The sequence below is a fragment of the Sorex araneus genome, chromosome 11 (genome assembly GCF_027595985.1).
Source record: "Sorex araneus isolate mSorAra2 chromosome 11, mSorAra2.pri, whole genome shotgun sequence".
Lineage (NCBI taxonomy): Eukaryota > Metazoa > Chordata > Mammalia > Eulipotyphla > Soricidae > Sorex > Sorex araneus.
Genome location: NC_073312.1, coordinates 55,699,981 through 55,727,045, shown reverse-complemented (window position 1 = coordinate 55,727,045; position 27,065 = coordinate 55,699,981). Strand labels below are relative to the sequence as shown.

The window sequence follows — 27,065 nt, the reverse complement described above, 5'->3', positions numbered from 1 at the left end:
CTTTCTCAACCTGTTTATGCGAATGTTTGACCACAAGCTATATGCTGAAGGCCCGCTCAGCACAGTATTTGAGGTAAATTTTGTGATGAACAAACAGAAATCATATAAAAGAAACAAGTTTGCTGACCTCTGGTACTCTCATAAAAAAATAGAAAATTAATTAACTCCATTCTATAGCTACTAAACTTTTTTTGATTATGAAAGAAAGAGGGCCAGAGCGAAGGTACAATGGTGCTTGCTTTGAAAGAGATTGATGCCCTTCACTGCTTATGGTCCCAAACCTGCCAGGAATGATTGAGATAAAAGAGCAAAAATAAGTACTGAGGATAACTGGTTGAGGGTCCAACCCCAAAAGCACAAAATAAAAAATCATCTGGATAGGTAAATATGTGAGTACATTAGATATAAGGTCCTTACCTTGCATGTATTGCATGTATCTGATCCGAGTTCAATACTGGGTACCATATCTGGTCTTCTGAGCTAATGCTAGGAGTGATCACTGAACACAGAAGTTAGACTAAGTCCTGAGAATAGTTGGGTGCTGCCACCAAAACCAAACTTGAACAAACAAAAAAACCAAAGAAGCACCAGAGTGGTAGTAGAGCTGGTAAGCACTTGCCTTACAAGAAACTTACCTGGGTTTGATCCCAGACGCAACATAGCATCCCTGAGCGCAAAGCCAGGAGTGAGCTCTAAGAATAGCCAAATGTGACCCAAAAACCCATCTCCTTGAAAAAGGAGAAAACAGAACAAAACAAAACCCACAAACATTCAGATTGTTAATGTTTCCCTTTTGCTACTCATGTTGTGGTTTTATTTTCAATGTTCTGGGGTGATACCTGGCAGTGAGAATTGGATCATAGGTTGCTGGAGCTTAGTCCTGGGGCTTGCACATGCAAAACACATGCTCTAGCATTTGAACAATTGCCCCAGTCCTACAAAACCTTTGAATTCAAAAGAAAGTAAAATATTGCATCAGATAAAATTTCAGAGAAGGAGAAGAACCAGACAATAACTTTCATATTATAAACAGAATGTAACTTTATTATAGTAACAATAATTAAAATGCAGTTTATATGTAGATGCCTATACACCTCTCCTCCACCTTCGGCTTCTTCATGTCTACAAACCAAGTGCAGAATGACTCCACGATATTCAAGTTATACTTCTCCGAAGCTGTCTGGATCATCATAATTTCTTTCAAAATTCGATTGTCCTGGGACAAGAGGAAGAAGAAAGAGTGTATGCACAGGCATGCCATGTTTGTGTGAGTGTGAGTGTGTGTGTGTGTGTGTGTGTGTGTGTTGCTACAGAAGCTTCCTGGTTACGGATGAAGAGCTGGGGCCTGACACTGCAGCACAGCACACATGGAAGCCTTCATCTAACAAACTCAGTGTGCACCTCATCGATTCTCTAGGGAGAAATTTTTCATCCAAGAGCATTTTTTGATGCATTACCCTCTCCATACTTGAGCAAACTGATGGACAACGGGATGACAGAGCTACAGAGCTACCCTCTCTCATATAACAACTGAATGTCTCTGCCATTATAACTCCCAATGTAAGGCACAGAGCAGAAGGACAACAGCTGTTGCCCCGTGCAGGCCTCTTCCTGAATCTATGCAGGGGACTGCAGGCACCGGGCACTTGTAGCCTCAGAGGCAGCCATGTCCCAATCATTGTCAGGCCTCTGGAAGAGACCCCCTATCCCCATCCCCTACCAGACTGATCCATGAGCCTTTTACTGCCAGTTTCTCTGGAATCTCTGACAGAGCCTTCCTTATAAAAGAGGAAAACTGGGAATTTTTTCTTGCCAAGAAAGGACAGGCATTGAGTCCAAACTTCCATCACCCCTGTGTCCTCCAAGTTTCTGGCAGCTCCCATGGACTGGCATGGAAGTGTGAGACACAGTTCCCCAGGGCCTCCTGGAAGAGCCGCCAAGCAGCCACCACCACTGGGCCATCACCAGGACTGTGGCTGCTGTGGCCTCACCTGCTGCTCACGGAGAGACCCTGACATTGTCAACGAAGTTTGTGCTCACAAAATAATAAAGGCGACCATTTCAAACAAAAAAAGAAAAGGAAAAAATCGTACATGGAAACAATTCCCCCATCCCTCTGGGTCTCTTTTTATTCTGAGGCTCCTGCCTCCACCTACCTTGAGGAACAGTATCTGGCTCATTTCTGGATCTTTTTTGCAGAAATATTTCAATTCTATAAACTGTTACTGGGGGATAAAAGAAAGGGATACAAAGGGTTAGGAGGCTTTTGGGGAGTTGTGGGGTAAAACCCACTCAACAAGAGCAGAGACTGAGAGAGCTTGACATTTTCAATGAAGCTTTTGGCCACAAAATATTAAAGGCAACCATTTCCAAAAAAAGGAAAAGGAAAGGAAAAAATCCTACATGGAAACAATTGCCTCATCCCTCTGGGACTCTTTTTATTTCAAGTCTCCTGCCTCCACCTACCTTGAGGAACAGTATCTGGCTTCTTTCTCGATTCTTTTTGCAGAAATATTTCAATTCTGTAGACTGTTACTGGGGTATAAAAGAAAAGGATACAAGGGTTAGGAGCCCTTTGGGGAGTTTTGGGGCAAAACCCACTCAACAAGAGCAGAGATTGAGCTGCCTGGAGGACAGTTTGCACTAGGGCCTGAGCATTGGGGTCTCCTGGAAACTGGTCAGGGGTGTCTGTGGTCTCTCAGAGCTTCTATTTCTGGAGCAGCTCTTCATTGAGTAACTGGCATTGCCCTGGGCTAGAGGTCTCCATTGTGAAATAAATATTCGAGTCTCCAATGTGGCTCATTGAGGGGATGACTAAGAGAACATCCCTCCTGTCCTGTCTCTGCATTCAGGTTGCTGGGTTTTGTTTGTTATTGGGGTTTGTGTGTGTGTGGGAGGGGTTGTCTCAGCTGAGAGGCCAAGTGCAGATGTTGTCAGGATCCCTCACAAAATCTAGGTCCTCTGGAGAGAGGCGAACCTACAAGAAAATTCATCCCAAGTTTTCTTCAGTCTACAGATAGGAGTGCTCTGGAGAGCATAAACGATGTCCTGCAGTGAAGAAAAGGTGTGAAGCTTTTTTGCACTCCTGGGAGGAGAAGCGAAGGGGCCACGATCTGGGAACTGGAGTCCTCTCTAGCTGCCATTCCCTGCATGCCTGACTACCTTTCATGGTGAAACAGGAAACATGGGGCTCACGGGGTGAGCCTTGGTTCCCAGTAAGAGATGGGAAAGAGGATTTTTGCCCATCGAGAATCAGCAGGCAGGAAATGAGTCTTCAACGGACCCAGCAGCTCAAGGCCAGCATGGTTGTGGCACCAGGGCCTGGGGAATATGTAGGTAGGACTGAGACTAGAATCTTCATTCCTGACAACTAAATAAGCTCCAGACTCTAGAAGGGTTCCCAGGGCCCATGACACACCTTTGCCACCATTTTCCATCCCACGCACTGAGCCCTGTTCCAGGCTGTGTGAGTCGGGTCTTGCAGGCAGGTGGCGATGACAAAGTTGGCCACACTGTTGTATTGGCTCACAGGGGCCTGCACGGTAGGTGCCACATTTTCTCTCTAATTTTGATGAGACCATATCTCTCAGGGGCAGTATTGGGGGACAACGTCCTTGAACAGTGCCTGGGGGAGCAGGGAAAGCAGTGTTACCCCAAACTGCCACACCCCAGATAAGTGGCAGGCAGGGGTCAAAGGTCAAGTTGCAGCTTAGGAAATGACCCAAGTAACTGGAGCCTTGAGGATGAGCCTGGAGTTTGCTCTTTTTGCCCTGAGGTTGCACCTGGGCACCCCAAAGCCTCCCTGAAACCCCAACAGCGGTGGGAGATGCATTTCCACAAGCTCTCCTTTCCACAGACTGATTCAACTTCTAGAAGACAGTCCAGGTGCTCGACCCCAAGGAACCCCCATCTATCGTGACCCCTCTGTCCCCTTCCACATGGACACATGGGCGATGAACAGACACTGTGGCTTTCCTGCTGTGTTTCCCTCTAGGGGTGTCCACATCAGGCATCTCCTAAGTTCTGAGGCTGCCTAGACTCCTAGAAAGATGGATGGACCAAGGACCTGGTGCATACACAGAACCCAGGCCCCACCTAACCTCCAGGACACTTCAGCCTTCTCTCTGAGGCCCTTTCAGCTACAAAGCCTCTTTAGGCACAGTTCTTGTCTATGTCCACCCCCATGGGGGCTAGGGTAGGTTGGGTGAGTGATGGGACAGCATGGTGACCTGAGGACACAGGACATAGGGCCCAGCAAAGTCGGCCATTTCCGCCTCACCTAGAGGGCATGCTCACCGTGTCTACCCAGGTCATCTGCTCCACCACCAACCCGGGAGGGAAGGCCAGGATGTCCCAGGTGTGGGGTGGCTGGTTCTCGCTGGCCCGGCTCTGTGGCTGCAGTCAGCTCCATCTTTCTCGTGGGAGCTCCGTGGGCTGTTTCCTGGACGGTGCGCCATGCTGAAAGTGTACCTGACTCTGGGGCTGGCTCTCCTGTGCCAACTGAGACCTTCACTTCTTCCTGCACCTTAGGACAAGATGGAACAGACTCTGGCTCCAGAGGCATGGGGGGAATCTCAGGTGCTGCTGCCATGTCCTGGAGTGCTGTCTCTTCACCGAGGTCCAAGGCTGTTTCCTCAACAGTGGGTGATGACAGTGTCCCTGATTTGGGGACTGGCTCTCCTGCAGGAAGTAAGGCCTCAGCAGAAGGCAGAGCAGACTCGAGCTTCAGCTGCACGGCTGGAATCTCAGGTGCTGCTGAGGGATCCTGGAGTATTGTGTCTTCTTTGAGATCCGAAGCTGGTGGCAGAATTTGAGCAGACACTGGAGCAAGGGGAAAGCAACATGAGTATGGACCCCAGAAAGGGTCCTCCATGTGTCCGTGCAGAGATGGGCAAGAATCATGAGATGACCCACAAGCCCCTTCCTTCCCCCACCCCGATATCCTCCCAGTGCGGCTCCTCACAGTCTGGCTTGGGCTTCACAGGTTCCAGCTGCTCCAGGTGCCCCATGATCTTCGACTTGGTACCACACACATCAACTTGCACACAGGCCCTGGGGATCCGGAGCCAGTGAGAGCGCCACAGCCTGTCGGGGTCCTGGAGGTATCGCTCAACCCAGGAGCCCAAGAAGGGAAACAGGGAGCTGGGGAGGAGCAGGGGTTGAACAGCATCAGAAGCTAGTCTTTGATCCCTGACAGGCAGAACATGCAGCGCCAATTGGCAGGACACACTCACCTGTGAACCATCGTGTCCAGGAACTTTGGAGGGATGTTGAAGGTCAGTACAGGGAACACGGCTGATGAGCACGCGGAGAGGGTCCACCCTCGGTAGAGCAGCGGTAGCAAGTGCAGAAGCATCTGCACAGTTTCTGCCTTGATGGCGACCACGGTGCAGGCCTCGGCTGCACACAGGCCTGACCCATGCTTCATCTGTGTAGAAATGAAGGAGAATCAGGGACAGTTCCAGGAACTGGTAGAGGAATTTGAGCAGAAATCCCAGCGCCTTAGAAATGTGTTCAAAGAAGAACACTGAGAATTATTCCATGTTTGTAGACAGTGGGATTTTCAGAGGGAATAATAAACATGGGTCTTCTCAGCAGTTTTGATTTAACTAAGGAATGTTAACACGTCCAAGAATGAATAGCTTACAAGGAAATAATATCCACAAGATAATATTTAATGTGATTATTTGTAAGTATTACAGAACATCTGCAAGTACTTGAGCTCAACTCTAATGTTTGAAGGACATGAGAGTCACAGTTCACTACATAGCATGGGCTGGCAATTGAAATAGGTGAAACAAAAATACAAAGAGATTTATTTGGTTTGATTTATCATATGAGTTAAAGTATCAACTTTTTATGCCAATTGTATAACTACATAAGCATTTCATCTCTTTCATATAAGTCTTATGGATGGTTGGGAATCCTGCTCTTTTTCGTTGAATCCATAAGATACTATAGTAGTTCTACTATTTTATGGCCAGGAGACACTTAAGATGAGAGTCTGTGTTCTGTGCCTCCCATTCCAGAATGAAAGGTAAAGAGATCCCCTGCTCCCTTACTTACCTTAAGCTGCCACTGGATTTGTTTAGCATTGTCCTTCACAAACTTCTTATGTACGCAGTCAGAAAAGTAGAAGCCTTCAATGAACTCCTCAATGATCTGCTCAGTGGAGTTCTGTAAAACAAGCCAGTCACCAACCAGGAAGCTTAGTATGTGCCTCACATGTACACCACCCTGCAAATTCCCTTCCTAAGTTCAGCTACCAAGAGCATCTCAGAGATGTTAATCTAGAGAGCTCTATTTCAGAGCTTTCTTGTTTTATTTCTACCCAGCTATCACATTTTCCCATTCTTGGGAAATGGGATGTAATTATAAAACTTTGGACCTGGTATGTAACCCTAACACATGTACCTCACTGTATGATGTTATTGACTACTTCCTAAGTTTGCCAAACCCTTCAACAATCCATCATCTCAACATTTCTCTCTTTCTCACATTTTCTCTTTCTTACACACTCACACACTCACACACACACACACACACACGCACAGAAACAAATGCATGCACCTCCCAGAATGAGTAGCTTAAAAGGAAATGTTATCCCCAAGAGACATTATGAGACATCCACATTATGCATATGAAAACAGTGAGGATGACTAAGAAATTCAGGTATCTCTTCTTTCATGCAGTATGATTCTGAAAATGGTCCAACCTGGCATCCTGTGACATTCCCTCCACAATACTTAGTTCTCTAAGTCTCTGACTTGAAATGAAAATTGTGGGGGGATTTACAAGCTTTAGAGGGCCCTTATGTTATCCTAGACACCACTACCATTAGTGTGCCCTCTCTAAATTAACTCATACAGGCAGAGCCAAGGCTTGGTGGCTTGGTGCGCTGGCCCCATGCCCAGAGGACAGACATGGAGCTGTCATGGCAGCACCTTAGTGGTATCATGGCAGGAGGTCTCCAATACAGATTCTGATGGCTGGCCCAGGAGGCATCAAGATCCTTATAGTTTGTCTGTGGTTTTATGTTTGAGAGACTGACAAACAAGGTCTATGGGATAATATATGGTGTTGTCTGTAGAAACTGCTGAAACATAAGAATGTTTAGTATCGCAGAGTTCCAGAAGTATTATGAGGTCTGAAGCCCAAAACAGTCAGAGCAAAGTACCAACTTTTTCATGCAAATTGTGTAACTAAGCAAGCACTTCATCGCTTTCATAAAACTCTATGGATGGTTGGAATTTCCTGATCTATTTCTTTGAGGCCATAAGATACTATAGTCTTACCACTATTTTATGGCCAGAAGACTGAAGACACATAAGTCTGTGTTCTGTGCCTCCCATTCCAGAATGGGAGGTATAGAGATCTCCTGCTCCCTTACTTGCCTTAGGCTGCCTCTGGATTCCTTTCACATTGTTCTTCACAAAGCACTTATCTTTGGAGTCAGAGAAGTGGAAGCCTTCGATAAATTCCTCAATGATCTGCTCAGTGGAGTTCTGAAAAACAAGTCAATCACCAACCAGGAAGCTTAGTATGTGCCTCACATGTACACCACCCTGCAAATTGCCTTCCTAAATTCAGCTACTAAGAGCATCTCAGAGATGTTAATCTAGACAGCTCTATTTTAGAGTCTTCTAGTTTTATTTCTACCCAGCTATCACATTTTCCCACTTATTGGAAATGGGATGTAATTATACAACCTGGGACCAGGGATTTAATCCTAACACTTATACCTCGCTGTATGATGTTATTAACTGCTTCCTAAGTTTGGCAAACCCTTCAACAACATCCATCATCATCTTATAATCTCTCTCTTTCTCACATTTTCTCTTTCTGACACACTCATACACACAGAGACACAGAGACAAACACACGCACACATGCATGCATGCCAGCAGCCACAGAGGATGAAGTGAATGTGGGACTCCCAATGGCATTATAGACATTATAGATGTGAACTGGTGAGTACTGGTCTGTCCTGGGGTTCCACATTAACATTGGATATTTTTTTCCACTTGTCCAAGAGCACTAGCCTTTTTGGCCTGTTCTTGGTGACTTGGAGCCCTGGACCCCTGATCAGACAATGGAGATTATGATGTCATGGCAATACCTTAGTGATGTTCCCTTAGCAGACTTACAAAGACAGAGTCTGGTGACTGTCCCGAGTCTCCAGAGTCCTTGGAGCTTGTCTCTGTTTTCAAGTTTGAGAGCCTGTCACACAAATAGTGTGTGAGAGCACATGATATTGTCTGCATGAATGTTGAGATGGCAAGAATGTTAAATCCTGTCAGCAGGTAATGCCAGATCCCCTGGGTTTCTTAAACTGAAACTGAAACTTTCTTATTCTGCACAGTGACTATGTCAAGACATTTATACACTATACTTAATTTCAACCATTTCTCTATTTAATGGGATGACTTATAAGGATTAGAGAAAATATGTGAGGAAATCAAAACTGACTGTTCTCTAAGTATTTATGGCTGTGAGTTAAAACAAAAACAGAAAATACAAAGTGAGTTGACTTATTATCAAAGAAAATGTATTATATTTTCTTATGCCATTATTATAACTATGAGAATACCTCTTTACTTTCTTTGACTTCCATGGGTGGTCAGGAATCCTGGTGTTTTTGGTTATGGTTATCAGACACTGGTGTCTGAAAGCCATTTTATGCCCCAGGACAGTCTAGATATGGACACCCCCTTGTCCCTTACTTGCCTTAGCCTTGCACTGGACTCCTTTGGCGCTGTCCTTTCTGATCCAATTGTTTATTGAGTCAGAGAAGTGGAAGTTCTCAATAAACTCCTCAATGATCTCCTCAGTGGAGCTCTGTAAAACATGCTAGTCACCATCCAGGAAGGTTAGTAAGTGCCTCCCATGGACATGACACATACCAATGATGTTCCCAAGTTCACCTACTAAGAGCATCTCAGAGATACCTATCAACACCGTATATCTTAGAGTTCAGTGTTGATGCCTGCTATGTGATCTTCCACCCCACTCATTACCTTTCCCCATTTCTGTCACCTGGTACTTGGGATATAATTAATCCTAATACTCTCATGGATGTCTGCCATTACAGAAGACTTCTTGAATTGGGCAAACCCTTCAGCAACTTCCTTCATCATCACATCATCTCTCTCATACTTTTTCTCTTTCTGACATACACTCACACACACAGAAGGAAATGTGTGTGTGGGACTCCTTTGGTGGCCCCACGGATGGGAGCTGAGCTGGCCACTACTAGTCTGCCCTGGCTTTCCCACATTTACCTTTGCATCCTTTCTGCCACTTGTCCCATGGCACCGGACAGGTTGGTTGGTCAACTGTCTACTTGGATTGCGTGATCTGTCATCACGCTGGGCTCTCCGCTGCCGAGAATTTCTAAATCTAGGAAAACAACAAGAAAGAAACATCTCTCTCTCTTAGCTTTCAAAAGCCAAGTGAGCAGACAGGATGTTGGTTTCTGTTTCCACAGTACTGAAGTAGTTGAACCAATCACAATAAGGGAGTTGGCAAAGGTTCTATGACCTCATCCTTTATTTTGTCAGACTTATCCAGTGAGCTTTAAAGGAAATGGCTTCCTCCTCCATGTTAACTACTTACCTGTAGCACATAGAAAAATAATTAATTAAAATGAAAACTTCAGAAAATATCCAGAAAGATTAGGTACTTTATTCATTTAAAGAGACAGAACCAACTATTACCTTTTTTCTCTGGTCAGTGACTTGAAAAACAAACAACAACAACATTGAACTATTCAGATATTTCTCAATCTCCCAATCTGCATACTTGAGTATTCAGTTTCAAACCTACTTCCAAAACATTTTATTAATTATAGAAATTCTAAAGATGATTTTTGAATATATTTTTCAAAGAAAAGAAAATATTTTACTCTGTAACTAAATTTAAGTATAAAATAGAGGGAAAAGATCTCCTTATTTACCTTTGATCCCAGTACTTTGGGTTTAACCCAGGACCTACATCATGATTGTGCTGGGGTTATGGTGTTACCAGTAGGTCAACTTGGACCTGCTGAGGGCAAGTTCATCAGCAGCCTGGAGGTGCCTTTAGGCATCCTGACACCCCAAAATTGTCACTGTGTCTTTTCTCGAACCCCAACAACTTGGGACCTTGTTTAAGAAGAAATCAAACAGCCAAATATTAGGTATGTGAGAGCCACACCCACAAATCACCTTCAGCTATGCTATATGAGCTCATTTCTTGGTCTAATTTCAGACATAAATCTCAATAGAGGAATCCCGAACCGAGCGGAGCCCACACTAGAGCTCCTCTCTGCTGATTTCTTAATCAAACTATCAAAATATTTTAAACTTCTGACAATTCTGTGTTAATTCTTTCTATATATAGATTAATAATTTTATTTTTTTCTGTTCTAAAATTTTACTAGAGATAATATCTATAAGACAAAGTTACTCAACACATATTCAATGCATTTTGTCATGTGTGTATCTGTTGTTAGTCTTGCTGTTTTTTTTTTTAAATTATTGTAACTTTTCACATGGTGATTCCTGGAGGCCCCCCTCCCCCCTGTTTCCTGCTACCATCTTCTTAGCTCATAGCCCTAACTCAGCACTCCCTCATCCAGTAACTGGACCACCCACAGCCCCACCTGGCCCACCTGAGGAACTCTAGCGTGGGCTCAGCTGGGTTCGGGGTCCCTGAAGTCTTCTCCCGCACTGCCTGGGTGTCAGTCCTGCTTGGCCAATTGTTTGGTGGGGGCGTGTTCTCTATATGAGGGGGGTTTTGCCTTGAAAAGGGGCATGGCCTCCCATGCGCAGCCCCTAACGTGGCCGTAGTTAATTATCCCCTTCCCTGCACTGAGCACATAGATCATAATCTGTATAAGCCATTTCTTTGAAGAACACCTTGGCCATCTCAATCAAACTAGGCCAATATTCCATTAGCTTCTCTAATTCAATAAAATCTGTCAGTGAACAAGAGAAGCTGCCCAGGAACTTGGTAAAGAGAACATAGCCTCAAGTCTTCACTAGAGGCCCCCACATAAAGCAGGAGGAGCGCCTGAGAGTAAGGAATTATCCTAGAATGGGAAAAAGACTGCCATCATCAACTGAGCTCATCCAGAATCCACGCTGCAGCAAGAGGGAATAGAGATAGACAACTAGAAAGTTCCAACTCTAGATTTCCATAACAATATGAAGAAACAGTGAAAATCGACACCATGAAGAGAGGATGAAGAAAAGATTCCACAAGGCTCAACAGGGTTTTCCCACATATATGACCTCTCAGATAAAGAACTCAGAGAGGAAGTCTTGAAGATGGTCCATGTACTCAAAGCAACCATGGAACAGACATCAAATGAATTAAGGGAACATATGAATGAAGCATTGGAACGGTCCACCAAGAAAATGCAGGAAGAAATAAGAGCAGACATTTCAAAGCTACGAACGGAAGTCACACAAATAAAGGAATGAGAAGATGAATTAAAAATCTCAGTAGGTGCCCTCAACAGTAAAATGGCTACAGCCAAAAACAGAAAGAGTGAGCTTTAAGATGAGCAGCAGAAAGCTTACAGACAATAAATAATGGCAAAAGGCCTCAAAATGGCCCTAGAGTGAATCAGAGTACTAGGGGATGAAGTCAAGAGGAACAACGTAAGAATCATTGGAGTAACAGAAGCACAGGGAATGAAAAAACCAATGAAAAACCACAGTTAAAGACATCCTTGATTAGAAATTCCCAGAGCTGGAGAAGTCAGGCAACTAGATCCAGGGAGCCCGAAGATTAATAGCAAAAAGAGACTCGAATAAAAAGACTCCAAGGCATATCATAGTCAGAATGGCAGATGCTGTGGACAGAGACACAATACTGCAAGCAGCAAGGTCCAAAAAGGAAATCACAGACAAAGGAGCACCCCTTAGATTTACAGCAGAACTATTAGAGGAAACCGTCTGAGCCCAAAGAGAATGGTGGGACATAGAGAAAAAACTCAACAAAATGAACACCTCATCAAGAATACTTTAAACTCTCACTCAAACTCGAAGGAACCATACACTATATCACGGACAAACAACAGCTCAGGAACTTAACAGACTCAAAACCAAACTTAAAAGAAGGGCTAAAGGGGCTACTCTAAGACAAGGAAAAACCTTACAAGAATAACAAACCCCACAAAAAGATGACACAAAACCCCATGACAGTAATTTCTCTCAATGTCAATGGTCTAAATGCACCAACTAAGAGACACAGAGTGGCAAAATGGATTCAGAAACAAAACCCAACATTCTGCTGCCTACAATAAACACACAGTCAGCGCAAACATAGATTCAAAGTCAAAGGATGTAAAACAATCCTGCAAACAAACAACTCCTTCAAAAAACTGGGGTGGCCATGCTAGTATCCAAGAACATTGATTTCGTGTTGAAAAAGATCAGAAGGGACAGCAAAGGTCATTTTCTATTTATCAAAGGATATGTACAACAGGAAGAAATCACACTATTAAACGTATATGCACCAAATGAGTGACCGACTAACTACTTAAAACAACTGATAACTCTAAGGAGGATATCGCTAGCAGCACAATAGTAGTGGGAGACTTCAACATCTCCTTATCACTGCTAGATAGATCGACAAGAACAAAACTCAGCAAGGAAATACTGACTCTGAAGGAAGAAATGGAAGAGAGAGAGCTAATAGAACTATACAGGGCTTTGCACCCCCAAAAGAATATACATACTTTTCCAGTATACACGGAACATTTTCCAAAATAGACCATGTACGGGGCCACAAAACATACCTCAGTAGGATCAGAAAAATAGAAATTGTATCAACTATCTTTTCAGACCACGATGCACTGAAGATAGAAGCTAATCACACACAGATGCGGTGAACCAAATCAAACTCCTGGAAATTAAACAGCTCAGTGTTGAACAAAGAGTGGGTCAGGAAAAAAAACAAGGAAGAAATCAAAAGCTACCTTGAAACAAATGAGAATGAAGACATGAGCTACCAAAACCTATGGGATGCACCTAAAACCATGTTAAGGGGAAATTTTATAGCTCTGCAAGCATTCCTCAGGAAGGAAGAAAGGGCCTACATAGATAGCTTGACCTCACAGTTCAAGATCTTAGAAAAGGACCGGAACCCAAACCAGACCTAAGGAAAGAAATAATAAAAATCAAATCAGAAATTAACAACATGGAAACCCAGAAAACAATCCGAAAAGTCAATGAAACCAAGAGCTGGTTCTTCGAGAAAATAAACAAGATTGATAAAGCACTAGCAAGACTCACAAAGAAAGAGAGAGAGAGAGAGAACCCTTATAAGCCGAATCAGAAATGTGAAGGAGGACATCACAACAGAAACCAAAGAAATTCAAAAGATCATCAGAGACTACTTTGAAAATCTCTATATGCCACAAAACAAGAGAACCTACAAGAAATGAATAAATTCCTGGATTCCTATAATCTCCCAAGGCTGAACAAGAAGACCTAGAGTACCTGAATAGTCCTGTTAATATCAAGGAAATTGAAACCTAATCAAAATTCTTCCCCAAAACAAAAGCCCTGGTTTAGATGGATTCACTAGCCAATTCTTCCAAACATTTCAAGAGGACCAATTGCCAGTTCTTCTCAAGCTTTTCCAGGAAATTGAAGAAACAGAAACCCTCCCAAACAGTTTCTATGAGGCTCATAACTCCCTAATACCAAAAGCAAACAAAGACACCACAAAAAAAGAAAACTACAGGCCAATATCCCTGATGAACACAGATGTGAAGATTCTCAACAAAATATTAGCAAATAGAATTCAACAACTCATCAAAAAGATCATACACCACGACCAAGTGGGATTCATCCGGGGGATGCAAGGATGGTTTAACCTCCGGAAATCAATCAACATAATCCATCATATCAACAAAAGAAAAGATAAAAATCATATTCTTTATACTATTAAATAGTTGGTGTCATTGTTATTATTATGAACAGTACTGGTTTTAGCATTTTATTTTTCACTTTTATTAAAATTAAAACCTTATTCTTTAATAAGGCTACTTTTACCTACTTGTGATATTATAATTCTTATCAAAACCGAATTTATTTTTTAAAAATATACATGACTTTATTTTCTTGCCACAAATCTCTTTCTCCCAAAATTAATTGACTATATTTCTTTGTAAGATTATTTTTAAGTTAAAATTTTTTCTTAACTCTAGATGAACATAGTGAAATCATTAAGCTAACTTAAAATATAGAGTTATTTAAGTCAATTGATCATAAAAGTGAAGGAATCTATAAAACTTTGAAACTTTCCTAACAATTAAAGTTATTTTAATATTTTCATTTTATTAGTCAAGATGCAACTTGATGTATTTAATTCCTTAATTACCAAATGCTTCAAATACTTTTATTCAGGAGTAAAAGTTATTGAGAAATTTTAAGCACCAATTTCTCATTAATGTCAGCTGTCTGTGTATAGTCATATTCCTTACACTATAAATTATATTACTAATGTGTATCTTAAAATAAGTGGAATAACTAACTCACTTTTGTTTGTGTGGAAATTATTCTTCTCTACTTTTCTTAATTGTTTCAAAACTTTGGTGATAGCTGGCAGATACTTTGAAAATAAATCAACTCAGTCAATTTTGTTTATATCGTTTTAATGGAAATTATATATATTTTTAACTTTTATTTGATGAAAAATATTTGTATTAATCTAACATTCAAGAATAAATTATAAAAATATATTTTTATTGAGACATATAATATAGACATATTAAGACCAGCTACACAGTACACTATACAGAATATTAATTTATAGAGACCAAGCAACACTATACAAGACAGGGTACTTGCTTCTCTGTATCATAATTTCCAATTTAAAGGAACTTGGTAAAAGGTAAACAAACACACTGTTGGCAAGCTTGAGTTCAGTTTTGCTTTCGGACTGAAGAATTACCTTTATTTTTTCATTTCTATGATTTTTTTCTGCATAATCATCACCAATTTAATGATTTTTCTTTGGCATGAAGGTGGGGTCTAGCTGTAAAAAAGTAAGGCATGCTGTCGGGCACGCGCACTTGCGGGCTCTCTGGGAGGTTCTGTCTCACCGCCTGCGTTCGGTGCTCTGGAACTGCAGTATATGGGCTGGATCGGGACAGCCGTTGGCCAAGAACAGGCGAAGGAAGAACGAAGACCAAGCTGGTTGCTGATTAGTTACCCTTTATTCAATCTTCCATCTTTCCCATCTCCCATACTCCCAGCTCCTGCAGCCTGCCTGTGCCATCTATCTCCTTCCTTTTCCTCTCTCACCCTTGCCCCTAGGTTACACACTGCCAGGTAGCAAAATCAACATAAGAAAGCCCTTCCTGAGGGCTGTCAGGTTCAAAGGGAACACAACCTAGGGGCGTTAAAGCCCTTCCTGACTGCCAGTAGGCAAAATACCTCTTAAGGGTGTTTTTTTCCTCTCCTTATTCCAAACACTCATTAACATCTTAATATTAGTTATTTTTGTATGGACATAGCAAGAGATACATTGAGGCTTGCAAGGCAGCTCTCCTGGGAACACCTTGCCAGATTCAACTACAGCACTCAGGCCAGATTAATCATTTCTCACCCTAGCAGAGTCCAAATCTAGTTATCACTGTTTGGATCATGATAGCATCTGTCCCTGACCAAGCTCTTAACTTATAGTTAAGCATTAGCACTTTGGCCAGGCCCATCTCAATGCCAGGGTAGCACACAACTCACCGCTTGCCCTGGGTCCATCTCGTCCCTCGTGGGGACCCTGCTTTTGGGGGCAGCTGAGGCTTAAGTCAGAGGAAAATATCATGTTGAGTCAAATGACTCCCAGGTTACAAAAGCATAGCATTTGCTAAGTCTTCCTGTGTCCATACAAAAAGGACATTGCTCTGAATAAACTATGCAAAGGACTCAATGAGAAGAGAAAAACAACATTTACATGTCAACAGAACACTAGGAAAGAAGTTACAAATAAACACAGAGGAATGGGAGCACCATAATGGGAGTAACCCACAAACCTAGACTACCTGAGGCTATGTTAGCCTGCATCTAGCCATGATGTAAAAACTTAAAAAACAATTGTCCTGATATTGCTGCAAAGTAACTACTAAAACATTTTCATTCAAAATTAAGATGCATAGAATACCTATGGATAGAAATGCCGAAAAGGCACAAATTATTTCTTCATAACAATCTTGTGTTCTCAAAAATAGAGTTAACACATTGGTTATATTGATTTGTACATTACATTTGAAATATTACACGTGACAAAATTTACTATAGTATTGCAAAGAATTGATTTTTAAAAATTTAATCTTCTGTGTCATATTCTGTGCCACTATAATTTTTTTTTATCTATTATGCCATTTCCATCACTACCCATCTAAGATGTATTTACTTTGTTGCTCTGCCACTGTGTATTATCTTCAGGTGAATCTAATGCATTAGAATTTTCAGTTCCATGGATGGACACTTAATTCTTCTAGGGTGGTAGCATCAATTAGTGATCATCACTGATGATTTACTAGTTGTAGAAGCAGTCACTAGTGGTCATTAAAATGCTTCTTTGAAGGGTATTTTAAATGATAATGATACAAGGAAGTAAGAGATGATATAAGGAAGTAAGGCACTTGCTAGAACCATCACTGCAGGGCACCACCAAGAGTGACCCAAAACCTTAGTCCCTCAATTTATTATTAATACTTTAAAGATTCATAAAAATATTATTTTTAAAAGTATTTGTTTATACAAACTGGCTGTATGTATTCACTCAGAAATCTAGGCTTCTAGCAGGGCACAAGGGGCAAGACAAATGTGCTTGCTATTCCACTGATAAATAAATTGCATTTCTATCTTTGAAGCATTGATCTGAAGAAAAGAAAAATGTAATTAGCATGCAATGAAACACAGCATTCATATATTCCTCTAGGGACTTTTGTCACTGTTTTTCTTAAATACCACACCTTTTATTTTGAAATTAGTTAAGCATGTAGGATTTACAAGAGTTTATGAAATTCAATCTCCCTCATGAATATTCATTAATATTACTTTTGTGGGTCAGATCTAGTGGTTCCAGATAAGTCTGTAGCTTGATATTGTCTCCTTTTTGCCCTCTGTACCTTGTTTCTCTAATTTTTGAAGTATTGTTTTTTTATCTCACTTAAGTAGACTCTCAGAGTGGCAGGAGATATAAAAAGGAAGAAAGTGGCCAGCTGCTTTATTATCCTAGACTGATTGATTGTAACTGTTTTTGAGTTTCTGATTCATTTTGGCAGATTATTTGGAGACTACTAATTTTAGATAGTTCTTAGAGTCATTTCTCGGATCAAACTGATACACCTTACTATTACTTGTGCTATTGATGTCATTATCCAATAAAACAGTTTCTTAGTTCTCCTTGCTTCTCTTGAAATGTCTCTCTTTGGCAGAAACTGTGGCCTGAATTTCATTCTTTTTTTTTTTTTTTTTGCTTTTTGGGTCACACCCAGCGATGCTCAGGGGTTATTCCTGGCTTTGCACTCAGGAATTACTCCTGGCGGTGCTTGGGGGACCATATGGGATGACGGGGATCGAACCCGGGTTGGCCGCTTGCAAGGCAAACGCCCTACCCGCTATGCTATCGCTCCGGCCCATGAATTTCATTCTTACTGTTTGTGTGATCTACATATGTATGTTGTCAGTAAATATTGAGATCTATCTGTAAGCACAGTGTAGTTTTATCCCCAGTAACAACCATTATTTTTATTTATTTTTGAAGTAAAATAGTTCTATTGAAAAAAATTTACTTAGAGAAGTGTGACTGGAGAGGAAGAGAGAAATAAATTTTGAGAGCAATGGCATAGAAAAAAGCTCAACCACAACCTTTAAAAACCCTTTACAGTTTAGTGTTTGGAAAGCCATTCCAGTGGCTGGTGAGATAATGCAGCAGGTAAGGTGCTTGCCTTATAGGCAACCAGTTTAGATTTGATCCCTGGCATCTTTTATGGTCCTTTGAGCATCATCTGGATTTATTCCTGAGTGCAGAGCCAAAAGTAACTTCTGGGCACCAGCAGTTGAGGCCCCCAAACAAAAATACATTAATTATTTAAAGAAAATAAAAATCCTTTCCACACCATCTTGACAGATCCACCTCCACATTTCCTGAATATCTGTTGGTTCCTTCAACCCTAGAGATGTGGGTAAAATTCCAGTTGAACCTCTAGACCCTATTTTAACCTTAAGCTACATCTCCTCTTTTCCAGCAGGGTCCAGTTAGCCTCCAGGTTCACCCTCTCCCATCTCAGCAAAAGCTATACTTCACATTTCTTGAGGGCTCCTACGGAGATTTTCATTTCATCTACTGATTCTTTTAGTTGTGTGACTTCTGTTCGTAGCTTTGAAATTTCTGCTCTCATTTGTTCCTGGATTATCTTGGTGGAGCGTTCCAACGCGGCATCCATATCCTCCCTTAATTTATTGGATGTTCGTTCCATAGTTGTGTTGAGTTCATGAATCATCCTCACAATTTCCTCTCTGAATTCTCTATCTGAGAGGAGGGTGTATTTCTGGGAGGTCGCTGCTGAGGTTAGTGAGATATTTTCTTGGCTCTCTCCTAGTGGTGGGGATTTTCTCAGTTTCTTCATGTTGTTATGGGCTTTACTATCTGGAGCTCTCGTTAACTTGGGAGGAACCTCGACTAAAGATTTTTGGTTATGCTCTTTTGACAAAGTACTTTTCCGTGCAAGTTGATGTGTTCATTGACAGTTTTTGTGAAGTTAGGATAGGCTAGGTTAGTTGAGTATCAACATATAGTAACTAAGATGATGAGGGAGTTCTTTGGAGAAATGGGTTCAATCAATTGTAGTCAAAGGACAATGCGTGGAATGGTAAGAAAAATATCTGCGGCCGCGTTAGCGGGCACCGCTCTGGAAACAGGCCACGCCCACTTTTAAGGCCACGCCCCCAAATGACAGGACACGCCCCTAACCTTTTCGGACACGGGAGGGCGGGATCAGGCGCGGTGGGCGAATGACTGGGACCTGCCCGGCGGGGAGGGGGTGCTCCGAGCTGTCCCGCTGCCGCGGGCGGGCACGGGACGCAGGGGGCGCTTTTCCAGGTGGCACAGGGTCTCCAAGGGGAAGAGCCAATATACCTGTCGGACACGGGAGGGCGGGATCAGGCGCGGTGGGCGAATGACTGGGACCTGCCCGGCGGGGAGGGGGTGCTCCGAGCTGTCCCGCTGCCGCGGGCGGGCACGGGACGCAGGGGCTATACTTCACATTTCTTGAACAGTTCTACACATCACAGCTCTCAAAGCTCACACTTATACTTCCTATCAGTGGGTGAATACAGATAGGGAAGGAAAAGAGCAACACCCAGCTTAATTCATCAGAGATCCCAGAGAGCCTCCAACAAAGATTCACTCTCTGAACAACAGGGTCACAGCAAACACGGTGGATAAGACACAGGAAATTTACCAAGTTCAGTGAGTAAAAATAGTTAAGATAGAAGATTCTGCCAGTACCAATAGACTCTGTAAATCATCTGAGAATGATTGCTAACACCACGATGAATTTGGCAAGAAAGGAGCTCCTTTTAAATGACAAGTGGTGCAGAGGTAAATATCTAAAATTTTAAAGTAGTAAAGGTGTGATTATCATTGAATATGCCCAAACAAGAGGGAAAAACACTTAACATATATAATTAATTATCAACATCTGTTACATGGTCTTTTAATCCTTTGCTATAATAGAATGATTGTTTGAGTGGAATAGTCTCAGCCTAGGGGTAAAGAACATAAATTATGTATAATGTCACTAGTGTTGAATAAATTTTTTTACCTACTACTTTCTGAATTATGCTCCCTTGTTAAAAAGAAAACTAAGAAAGAGATGGTAGTGTGGTTATTTATTTACTTCTTTCACTAATCTTATTGATTTTTTAAATTTTTCTAATTGCTCATTCACATAGCAGTATATACATAACAATCAAATAAAAGTATTTGAATATTATTAGAAATATAAAACCTATATATTTATGCATTGCAACAATTAGTGTTTTTATGACTATTCTATAAATGTTTCAGGTTTTCTTAGGAATATATAAATGCAAATGTGCCTAAATTACAAGGAAAATCTTGAGGAAAACTAAAGAAATGCCATTTGGATTAAACTATTTCCAGTAAGAAAATATGCATATGCTATATTCTTATGTGTCATAAGTTCCTTCTCTTTCATCTATGCTACTTAGTAATATATATGTACATATATCATAAATTGCTGTATATCAGATTATATTTTCTCTGCTCTAAAAAAAGTTTTCCAAAAAAGAAGAAAACTTATTTTACAATTAAACTGAAGCCTTATGAGAAGGAACTGGTTTTATTTTCCCTCTGCAAGTCACTTCTCAAGTCTAAGGCAGAGCAATTGAAAGATTGCTAACCGTGTGTTAGGTACCAAGATAATTCCATGAATATCTGATCAGACTACCCTTAGGCAACCATAAAGACATGGGAGAAAGTACTAATCATTGGTTAATTTATCCTATTGTTGAATTCTACATTCTAAACAAAAAGTCTGCTTGTGCATATAAATAAATTTCTAATAATACATGTGAGTGGTATGTGCATATGTTAAACTTTTTTATTCAACCTTAGATAGTTGTTTGTCTCCTAAAACTTGGTTCTTTTTTTGTTTCACACACACACACACACACACACACATACACACACTGGCACACACACACACCCCTAATATGTACCTAAGCAAGAATTTCTCTTTTATCTGAACCTAGGAGTAAACTGTTGGACCACAAAAACAATGTTGCAATGACCTTTTTTCAGTGCAATAGTAGCTAAAACTGACTGCCCTTACCTTGTTTGTTTTAGTTTTGGGGACACACATAATAGCCCTCAGACCTTACTCATTGGACTAAGGAATTACTGCTGGTGAGGCTTGGAAAATGTGATGTTGGGTATCAAATCTGGGTATCAAATCCTAAGCAAATGCCCTATACACTGTATTATCTTTCCGGCCCACAATAGTACTTCTTTAAAATAAATGATGAACAAAAACGTTTTCCATACTCAGCACTAAGTCTTTCAAAAGATAAAATAAGGTAACTTTGTTGTGGATGGAGAGAGAGTACAGTAAAATCAAAAAATAAAATAAAAAGCAAAAGCAATAAATTACTTGGCTACCGAATAATGGAATAATGTGTGTGTGAGTGTGTGTGTGTTTGTGTGTGTGTATGTGTGTGTATCATATCAGGCAGTGTTTAGGAGCCTTCCCCAGTTTGTGTTCTGGGGTAATGCTCAGAGGTCCATGTTGTTTCACAGACTAAATCTAGACCTTTTGAATACAAAGAATATTCTCCAATCTACTGAGAAGTTCTATGAATACCTTTATACATTGCTTTGCTTAAAAGGTCTAATTTCCTATCTTGTGCCATATATGCATATGTATGTATATATATACATATATATATATATCACTGTCATCCTGTTGCTCATCAATTTGCAGAGCGGGCACTAGTAACATCTCCATGTGAGAGTTGTTGTTACTGTTTTTGGCATATTGGATACCCACGCCACAGGTGGCTTGCTAGGCTCTGCCGTTCAAGCGAGATACTCTAGGTAGCTTGCTGGGTTCTCCAAGAGGGGTCAAAGAATCGAACCCAGGTTGGCCAAGTGCATGGCAAACGCCCTATCCTCTGTGCTATCCCTTCAGCCCATACATGTATATATATATATGTAATCAAAAATGTGTGAGCAATGCATATGATTAAATACATTCTTGTGTTTTATCACAAAGTTCTTATTTAAATGTAAAAATTTTATAACATAAATAAAATTTTAATATAAAGAAAAAAGAGTTAATAAAGAGTAATTATTGAAGTAAAAATGCAAGTCCAATAATGTATTTGTATCACCTTATTGATGAGAAATATGTTTCTAACTATAAGCTTTCTTCTAATGCCAGAAAGAAATAAAGAAAATATATTTATAAAATTTTAATTACTAATTTAATTTTAAATAAATAAATTACAAAAACCACAATTTTTATCTTGTCATACAGAAATTAAACTAAGAGATATTAATGTAGAAAAATCTTACTGAGCAAAGAATAAAAATATGAACATGCATGCTTTATGTACAGCATGTTCAACATTAGATATAGTGCGTAGAGAAGGCTGAAGTGAGAGAGTAGTATTTGAACACAACCCAAAAGTGACAGAGTAGCATCTGGGAGTTTTATCTTTTTGAAGAAGGGTACTTAGGTTAAGAACACAAAGTAAATGTAGTAAATTGGGAGTATTCTTTGTGTATTAGAGAAATAGCTTTTAGACTATTTCTGGGTAAAAATACGTATAGAGTGTTAAGGAGAAGATTCTACCAGTCATTTTAGAAAAATGAAGATATCCCTTAAAACATTATAGCTATGTGATATATTTGATACACTAAATTACTGAGCGTAATGACTTAACTGTTACTACCTTAACCATGGTGAGAATGCTTCATTAGCCGATAGAGGGAGAGGTTTATCTAACAAAAATATATTTTACAATAAAATGATAAACCTTTCTTACACTCATGGATGTCTTGCTATATGATGGAGTGTCAAACACAAACCTCAATATCCAATAAATGCTAGTAACATACACACGATGCTAGATACATGGTAGAGTATCGACACCATGGCTGAAAGGAAATGTGTTTACTGCCATATCCAGCAGCTAGAGGAAGAGGTGTAGAGTGACTAATAAAGTGACTAAATCATCTGTGAAAGATCAGGATAAAAATAAAAATTCAATATTTGGTTTCTACTGAATGGATTTTGATTTTGCTATATTGAAAAGTAAAAAATAATTTGTAAGAGGGCTGGAGAGAGTTCAGTAGGCGGCATGCTTACATTGCATGCAGCCAATTCCGTTTACTCTGTGGAACTACTTGTGGTTACCAAAGTCTCGCCACGAATGTGATCACTGAAAACAATATGACTGAACATCCCCTTGCAGAAAAACAAAAATATTATGTAAGGTGCACTGAACTAAGGTGAGAACTTTAGTAATTTCCCCTAACTGATGTAAAAAAGAATTAAGGTATAAATATCCGACTTTAATTTCAGGAAGAATGGGAACCACTGCAGATTTATTTTTTTTGACTGACTTAAGGTTCAGTCAGGTAACTCTGATTTTACGTTGAAAATGTCAATATCTAAAATAGAAAGTTCATTCATTTATTCTAGGCAAAACTATCATGTTATCCTAGAACAAGTTACTAACAAAAATAGTTGAAATCCCAGATATGTGTAATAATATATATTTTTAAATATTTTATTAGTGTATCACAGTGAGATACAGTTATAGACTTGCAAACTTTTGTGCCTGTGTTTCAGTCATTTAATGGTGAAATACCCATCCCTCCACCAGTGCCCATTTCCCACCACCAATGATCCCAGTATCCCTCCCACCACCCCCACCATGTCCCCTTGCACCCAACCCCACCTCTGTGGCAGGACATTCCCTTTTGCTCGCTCTCTCTCATTTTGGGTGTTGTTGTTTGCAATAGAGGTATTAAGTGGCCATCATGTTCGGTCTATAGTCTACATTCAGTCCACATCTCCCATCCTGAGCGGGCCCTCCTAGCACCTTTTACTTAGTGATCCCTTCTCTTTCTGAGCTGCCTTTTTCCCTAGCATGTGAGGCTGGCTTCGAAGCTGTGGAAGAATCCTCCTGGTATTTATCTCTACTATTCTAGGGTGTCAGTCACCCATTCTGTTACTTTGTATTTCACAAAGGAGTGCAATATTTCTATGTCTGTCCCTCTCTTTCTGACTCCTTTCACTCAACATGATACTTCCCATGTTGATCCACCTATATGCAAATTTCATGACTTCATCTTTTGTAACAACTATATAGTATTCCATTTGTAGATGTACAAAAGTTTCTTTAACTTGGGTTTTTTCAAGATTCTGGCTATTGTACACAGTGCTTCAATGAACATGTAAGTGCAGATGTCATTTCTACTATACTTTTTTTGCATCTCCGGGATATATTCCCAGAAGTGGTATTGCTGGGTCAAATGGAAGCTCAATTTCTGATTTTTTGAGAAGACTCCATACTGTTTTTCCAAACGGGTTGAACCAGTCTGCATTCCCACCAGCAGTGAAGGAGAGTACCTTTCTCCCGACATCTGCATCAACACCGGTTACTTTTATTCTTTTTGATGTGGGCTAGTCTCTGTAGTGTGAGATGGTATCTCACACTTGTTTTGATCTACATCTCCTTGATGATTACTGATGAGGAGCATTTTTTCATGTGTCTTTTGGCCATTTGGATAGCTTCTTTGAGAAAGTTTCTGTTAATTTCATCTCCCCATTTTCTTATGGGGTGGGATGTTTTCTTCTTGTGGAGTCCACCCAGTGCCTTGTAAATCCTTGATATCAACCCCTTATTAGATGGGTATTGGGAGAATATCCTTTCCCATTCTGTCTTTGTATTCTGGCCATTTTATCTTTTGAGGTGCAGAAGCTTCTCAGTTTAAGGTAGTCCCATTTGTTTAATAATATTTTTATAGACTGAATTTAGTGCATGAAAAACACATAGTTATCAGTGACTAATAAAATTTCTTCCTGGAAAAATGTAAAGTTGTAATTTCCCCTAACTGATGTAAAAAAGAAAGCAAAACATAAGGAATAGGTAAGCAGTATATGCAAAGATCCAGAGTTCCTCTATATAATTTATTCATTCATCTATCCAACTTTTCTTTTGTGCTAAAGAGCAATGGAATTTTATACAGCACAAAATAAAAATATACAAATTTGTTTGGATATTTTAAAAGATTTCATAAAGAACAGTGTGACCAAGATGTGGCCTGCGAAACTAATATTGTACAGAGTAAACTGTTTAAATTATTTATTAGAAAAGTAGGTTTACATACTTCTGCGTCTATAGCTCAAGTAGGAAACTGGTGTTCCAAATGTGGATCCAAAAAGTCTCAGTAAAACAGGACAACAGGATGTTTTAGAGGCCTGTGAGTTCTTTCCTAGTTTCCTAAAAACAGAAAAATATTTAAGTAAAATGTTGGATATATTTATACATGAGCCTAGTGTAATGCTTGGAATCCTTGGCATATTGAGCAGTATACTGGTAAGATGTGCTCATTTCAGCAGCACATATACTAAAACGGGAACGTTACAGAGAAACTTAGAATGACCCCTGTGCAATGAGGACACACAAATTCATGAAGTGAAACAAAAAAAAATGCTGAAAGTTTATGTGATAGGCTGTGCTGCCAAGCAACTCAAGTTTAGTTGCTTGTTGTTCATAATAGAATATTTTTCATAGAAACAAATTTAAACTAACTTAAACCTTCTTAGGTTAGGTTTTCAAAATACTTGCATTTGTTAAAATAGAAATAGAGAGCATATGTGAAACAAATTCTACAATTACAACCTGATTCTATATAATTTTATAGAGAATCTATAACTAAATGAATTCAAATACCACAACTGTACCTTATATTCTATTGTCCTTGCTGATCCAAATCAATCACTAAAGTTCTATTTCATAAATTCCTCTTCATTTCCACCTATAACTTTGTTCGATACTTAGTTTTCTTAGCGAGATCCTTTCAGGTGTGATTGCCTTCCTATGAAGTGATCAGTGAGCAAATTGAGACTCTTTGACCTACATATCCAATCTCCACCTGTTTGGACTCTATGTATTATCTAACAGGCTCTTAAGCTGACTATCTGTTGCATTAAACAAATAGTTATGGAGAGGACAGATGAAGGGAGATAGGAAAGTAAATTCTAGTTAAGTTTTGCATTATTCCTCTATATAATATCTCCTTTGTTGACAGGCTTCCTTCATAACTCTAGCTATTTTTATTTTTCATTTGGGGATTCTTTTAACATAGTGAATTCAATGACATTTTGGTTCTAGACTCAAGTAATATTACTCCCTTTTAAATCTATGTCAATTATTTATTAAACCCACATTGAAGTAACCTCATATTTAAGTGTGATATTTCTTCCACCAAGTAAGTATTTAATACTTAATTATATCCCCCACAAATAAAGTACTCAGTTCAATAAAAAAGAGATTTCTCCCTTCCTTTTTTATTTTTTAATAATGTAGTCTTTTTTTTATTCTTTAATAATGTGGTCCTGGGGCCAGAGCTATAGTATAGAGGGTAACGTTTGCCTTGAACAAGGCCAAGCCGGGTTCAATCCCCGGCATCCCATATGTCCCCCAAGCACTGCCAGGAGTAATTCCTGAGTGTAGAGTAAACCCTGAATATTGCTGTGTGTCACCCAAAAACAAAATAATAATAATAACAATAATAATGATAATGATAATGATAATAATGTGGTCCTCCTCTGCTTAATAGCTTTATGTTGATTGCTCTTAGGTATACCGATACTCATACTCGCTGAAGCTTATTATTCTCAAGATCCACTATATTATCCCGCATCTCTGGTCATATAAGAAATGTTAGGTTCCCACGCGGCCGCCGGGACTTGGGACCCTTGCCGCCGCCACTTCCCGCGTCCCACCGCCCCGGCTTTCCCGTCCGCCCGGCTCCCTCCAACCCGGCCTTTTCCCAGGTAATCAGGAGACTCCCAGCCACGCCTCCCGAGTGCGCCCCTGGTTCCCACGCGGCCGCCGGGACTTGGGACCCTTGCCGCCGCCACTTCCCGTGTCCCACCGCCCCGGCTTTCCTGGGACCATTGTCCCAGGAGCCCCTGCTAGGAAGAAACGGGGGCGTGGCCTGAAAGGGGCGTGGTCTAAAAAGGGGCGTGGCCTCCTGCCAGAGCGGCCGCAGATATTATTTCCTACCTTAGCACATTAGGTATGGTCTTCTTGCTTTGAAAATCGGTTTAACACATCTCATACACTTATGTGAACTAGCCTATTAGCTCTAAGTTTAGAAAAATTATCAGTGAATAAGAGAAGCTTAGCAAAGCTTTTGTAAAGACAACTTAGCCTTAAGTCTTCATTAAAGCCCCAACATCAATCAGAAAGAAAAGGCTGAGTGTAAGGAAGACTTCTAGAATCGGAATAAAGCTG

At 40.4% G+C, this 27,065-nt stretch overlaps 1 protein-coding gene and 1 non-coding gene across 2 annotated transcripts in view; both read left to right on the top strand.

The window, feature by feature from the left end:
* PCDH15 (protocadherin related 15) overlaps positions 1–27,065 on the top strand; it is a 1,456,321-nt gene that overhangs the window by 984,718 nt on the left and 444,538 nt on the right. The gene's annotated exons all lie outside the window — the stretch shown is intronic.
* LOC129399447 (U6 spliceosomal RNA) lies at positions 25,147–25,253 on the top strand. Its single transcript, XR_008627093.1, has one exon. It is a non-coding gene; the product is annotated as a U6 spliceosomal RNA (small nuclear RNA).